Here is a 5,653-nt window from a genome sequence, read left to right as displayed (position 1 = left end):
GGATGTCTCCCTACAGCAGAACCTTAAGTGAAGCCAGAGGGACTGTTATCCTCGGCTTGCCCATGCAGAGCTGAAACAGTGCTCAGGGCATGGCTGGAACAGTGCTCAGGGCGTGGCTGGAAACATAAAGAGGGATTTTACCCATGTAGCTGAATGCTTTTTGATGCTGTGATAATTTTGAGCCAGATCTAGATTATTTTGGAGTTGGATCTAGAACAGGCCACTGGCTCAGGTCTGTCCTGCACTTGCCCAGCCCAAGGCTTAGCAACCCACAGAAAGGAACTGAGTCCACAGACCCATCACTTCAGCCTCTCAAGATATTAAAAGAAATTCATTTTTCACAAGGCAGATGGCCCAGCTATATGCCTCAAGGGTAACTGAAAGGTCAAGAAAAAGGTCTGTCTCCAGTAACCATAGTACTGAGGTTACAGAAAGATACACAAATAATTAATTTCCCTTGAACTACCTCTATGAAGACGTCTGTTTCACTTCCACCTTAATTCTGGGCAATGGCACGAAAACTTCAAATAAAATAATGCTCCAGCAGAAAAAAAAAAAAAGGGAATAAAACTAACATGGCAGCTGAAGAGAACAGCAGTGGCACTGGCAATATCCATCAGACCTGCTGATTGCACTTGTACATCAGAAAGGTGTTCAAGGTCTAACTAGTTCCTATGCCAACAGAATCTGCAAGAACAGATGTCACTGCCATCCCCTTGACCTGGATTTGTTCGACTGATGTTCTACCTGAAGATGCAATTGGTATACCTGGGTCTGATACAATGCTTTAGCAGAGTAATGAGCCCTTAAATCTACAATCTTGCCTGAGGGTTTAAAAAAATCTTCATAGTGTTTCTCTGTTACCATGAAGTGACACCCACTTGAGAATTTTATGAAGTCTTAATTTCTCTTTTTTTTCCAAGAGCACGGAACAAGATTTCAGCAGGTACTGCTAAAAACCATCAGTATTCAAAACTACACTATCATTACCGACGTGTACCTGTGCAACATCCTTTACTTAGGACCTTAAGCTCTGTGGCAACGCACTGAGATTATAAACAAGCAAGCAGACCTCCACCATGGTGGAAGACTAACAGGGTGGTTTTTAACTGTCCTTCACATCTAAGGAGCACTGCAAGGTGGTGACTGTATGGACATTTGAGCAGGCTCATCAAAGCCTCAGTGAGAAAGGACAGTGAGCTCAGCCCTCTAGGAATCGCTTTCACTTGGCTTCCTGACTTTGGGCACCCTTCCTGCAACAGTGTTTGTCCCTGGATGTAGGATGCCCTAAGCATAAGCTTTAAAGCATAAGCTTTAAAATCATACTCTTAGAAATCCCTGTCGGTGAAGAGCAGGAATGAAGCCCAGGAGTGTCGATACCTGTATTTCTACCCACAACTTCCTACTGGTCACAGCCCACTAATTTTACAATTTACGGATTGCTTGAACAACAAAGAAAAGCTTCTCTTTGATAAGCCATACACAACCTGAAAGCCCATGCAGATGGTAATTACAACCAGACACCCATATAATGAAGTAAGCTTTTCACTACCATTTTGCTTGGGTGATGCAACACCCCTAGGCATTTTTGTTCTGAACAAGAATGTTCTTAACTGGGATAGAAAAAAGGAGTTAAAAGCAATAAAGTTAATGGACTAGTCAAGGGCCCTCAGTCAAGATCACATCCAAGATCACATCCACAGTGCAGTTTATAAAGAGCAAACAAATGGCTAGTGGAATCTTTAAGGACTTCAGTATTCAAACAGGTTTTAAAACAATGGCAAACAACCCTCTGATACCTTCTGTTTGAGATCACAAGTGCCTGCAATAGAGATTACTTAAAGACTCAATTCGTACAGAACTGCAGTAAGTCTCTGATAAGAAGTGTAGCTTATGTCTCTCAAGTGAATTATTTCTATTAGTTGGCTACTTCTGAGAATACTTATGTCTGTAAGAAATCCTAGTGCTATCAACTCCAATGCCACAACTGACACCATGTATACCAAAACCAGAACTAAGAAACACTAAGAAAATGTTGCAAAATAGCGCTCAGGAGGTTCACTCGCTGGCATGAGAGAATGGGCTATAGTAACGACTGAGGGAGGCACTGTGAAGAAGTAGTATTTTTTAGTATTCCTAAAGTGACCTTCCACTGTGCCCCTTGGAAGCCACTTAGACTTGTGAGGTTGTATATGAAGGCTTGACAAAAGCGTCCGATTTGTATTACTTAATATCCAACAGGTTACACACATGGCTTAAACAACAGGAAGTCATTTCAAAGCACGAAGCGTTACACAAGCACCAAGTATCTTTGGTGTTGAAACTACGCAGTTTGACTGGAGTTTTATTGCAACATGTCAAGTCACAAAAGCAATTAAAAAGATGTATTTGAAAGCAAAATGATTTGCTATCTGTTTGAAAACTGATGATTAAGGAGGAGAGGTGAAGCCTTTGAGATTTACATCCCAACAAGAGGCTAAAAGCCACTTTAGAATAAAACTAAAGGGAATCAACAGTCTCCCACCACCTGTTAACCAAGAACTCCCCCATCTCCAGTGTCTCTCACGTCCTAGAGTCTAAGTTGAAGATCTTATTTAGCTCTAGGATCCTATCTTTTTAACAGGATCCTAAGTCTTCACTACTTCAAGCTTTCTCCTAGCCCTGTTTTACCCCTTACCTCAGCAAATCTTGAAGGAATCATTTAGCAATTAGCAGGGGCTGGAAGCGAACAACCTTGATGACTGCTCTGTGTGGATATTAACCATGCCAGGACTCATTTCATAAGAATGAGGAGTTTGTCATTTTAAGTTGTACAGAGCATTGTGTGCCAGATGACTTCTGCCTTCCTCCCTGGAGACAGCTACTGAGCCAGCTCGGAACAGATGCGGTTTTACGGACCACCTTCTTCTGGAAGCATCGGATAGTCAAAACACTTTTATGGGCTCCAAAGAATTAATTTCTCTCTTTAAAACAAAACACACACACACACACACACACACAAAAAGCAGCCCTATCTCCACTAGGAAGCAGCAGAGGCCCCAGGCAGCAGCTTCCAGCTCTTCCATTCCACTGCTCTTGTAAGTCCAGGAGAGCCTGCCTGCCAGCTGCAGAGGTGGAAGCTCTTCCCTCCCTGTTTTCACAGGGAAAGAAAGATGCTGTGGTGCAGTAACATCAGGCACAACGATACTCCATCACCACTCCTCAAGTGCTTTGCTAACAGCAGGCTGAAGAAAAGCAGAGAGATAGTTGGTTTGTTTTTTTCCCTCCCTCATAGGCCAACTTATGCTTTCCTTGCTGCAAATAGTTAGCACAATTAATGTGAAGAGAAATTAGACCAGAAGATGAGACACATGGGAAGAGCTGACCCTGTGCCTTCTCTTATTAAACAAAACTTTGTTGCTTTGCACGTAATCCATAGCATATTCAACCCTACATGCTCTGGAGTTGGCTTGAAGCCTAACAAAACTGGAACCACCCCATCCTTATTGGCTTTATATAGATAGGTACAGAAATATACAAAGTTGAGATGATTCATGCTCCCTGGAATGAAGGGCAGTAGCACAAATTTGCTTAAGCAGGGATATTCATGGGAGCAGGCAAACCAGACCGAGTGCTGCAACAGCTGGGAAAAAGCCACTGAAGGTTGTTCATGGTAACTTCGGAAAGGGAAGAATGTTCTTGGAAAAGCAGGTAGGGATGTGGGTAAGGGAGCTGATCCCACAGCTGAGAGCGCAGACTGCAAGGTAGACAGGCCAAACAGGGTTTAGCTCTCCCTTCAAATTGCTAGTTAATTAAAACAAAATTTGTGAAACAAATCAGCTGCCAAATACCTAAAATTGAAATGCACTGTTCCCACCCACCACAGTGGGAGTTGCAAGCTTATTTCTCTTTTGGAGGTAATTATCAATTCAAGTTATTCAGGGAATTCCTCTGTATTTGACAATCAAAGGACAAGGCAGAGGGGCAAGATACAGTACCAAATTAAAAATGTTAGCCAATACATATAAAAAAGTCATGAAATGCTCTCCACTTACAGGCAAAAATTACTGCAATGCGCTCTAAATGAAATGGAAGCTCAAAGTGTTTTTAGCAATCTTAATGTATTACGTATCTTCCTTAAATACAGAAGTGACATTTCAGTGTTCGCATCAAAACATTGCTGTAAAAAAAACCAGAAATAAAACTCATAGATACTCAATTCTTTCAGAAGTATTCTGAAAGTATTTTGAAGTTTTTAATAACCACAATAGGATGGCATAATTCCTATGAAAAACTAGGATATTTTCCTTAAATTTGATCTAAGAGAGACTGGTGATACCAAACTAGAGAACAACTAGAAATTTAAGTGTCCTGTTGTAATTTTTCCATAGAAAGTAACCCAACTCTGTAAAAAGAAAGCAAGGCCAGATTAGAATATTAAATTGCTTCACAGACTCAAAATTCATTGCAGTCTGTTTTTATACTGCACTAATGAGATGCCAACTCTTGCTGAACAGCTATAGAGATGTCTAACCTCCAGAAGTTGGGATAACCATATGTCCAAATTCTGTGGTCTTGCTGCTTGGCATTTTGGGTGTATGCCTTCATTTTTGATAATAAATATCAGGCCACAAACTAATGTCTCCTCAGATACCTAACATGTTTAACACTCGAAACAGCTTGAAAGTCTAAACATCGCTGCTGTTAGCTTTGAGTTCTCCTCGAAGAGTTACGGTACAATATATACCAGATGAATAGGCTAGTGATAACAACAAAAAATTGCCAGCTTTGAGGATGGATGTGTCTGCCATTCTGTATGGTTTTCCGATGGTTTCTTTATCCTGCAGTGTACACAAAGTTCCTCTCCCCAGTGCCCTTGTTCAGGGGGAAAAAAAAAAAAATCTAAATCCACTGTCCCACCACGCTGAAGGCTGAAAATTTGAGTCACCCCTAATCCTACCTTGTGCATAGGCAGGTACAAAGAAAGGCCTGTACATATGATATCTGCAGAAACACACGGAATAGTACTATGTATTTTAAGTATCAATTAATAGGCCCCAAGGCACTTTCTTCACATAGCAAATGGGGAAACACAATAGCAAAGATAAATGAGACAGCGTCAGCCAGCCAGTCTGGGACAGCCAAAGCAGAATGCAACACCCGCCTCTCATTTAGAGCACCTTAATCACAGCACACTTCCTTCTGTATGCACGTGTTTATACAGAACATGTTCTTATGTAGATTGGCTTCTGCAACTTCACAACCAAACAACTAATTAGGAAAAACTGCTGTAGCTTAAACCAAGTCAATAGCATTACGCTGACAGATGTCTTCTAAAATGCAGAACTATTACAGTATGCACCTCAGAGGAAGGGCTTTTGTTTGACCTGCTGCAGACCCGAGGCATTAGTATTATAGCTGCCTAAACCCACAGGATGTATCTCGGAGGTCCAGCTCCTTACTGAAAAAAGCCAGAACACCAGAACTGCAAACGAAGCAACGCTGAATACAATTTCATGCGGTATTGCTAGAAAAGCCTTCCCTTCTCCAACAAAAACAATAGCAATGACTGTCCTTTCCTCTCTTCCCAGTCTCTTAGCTTATACAACTTCAGACTTGCAGTGGAAAAAAACATACGTACATATATATAAACATAAAACCAATCAGTAGGGTC

Source organism: Gallinula chloropus (genome assembly GCF_964237585.1).
Source record: "Gallinula chloropus genome assembly, chromosome: 3".
NCBI classification, from domain to species: domain Eukaryota; kingdom Metazoa; phylum Chordata; class Aves; order Gruiformes; family Rallidae; genus Gallinula; species Gallinula chloropus.
Note: the sequence above shows the minus strand (reverse complement) of the source record.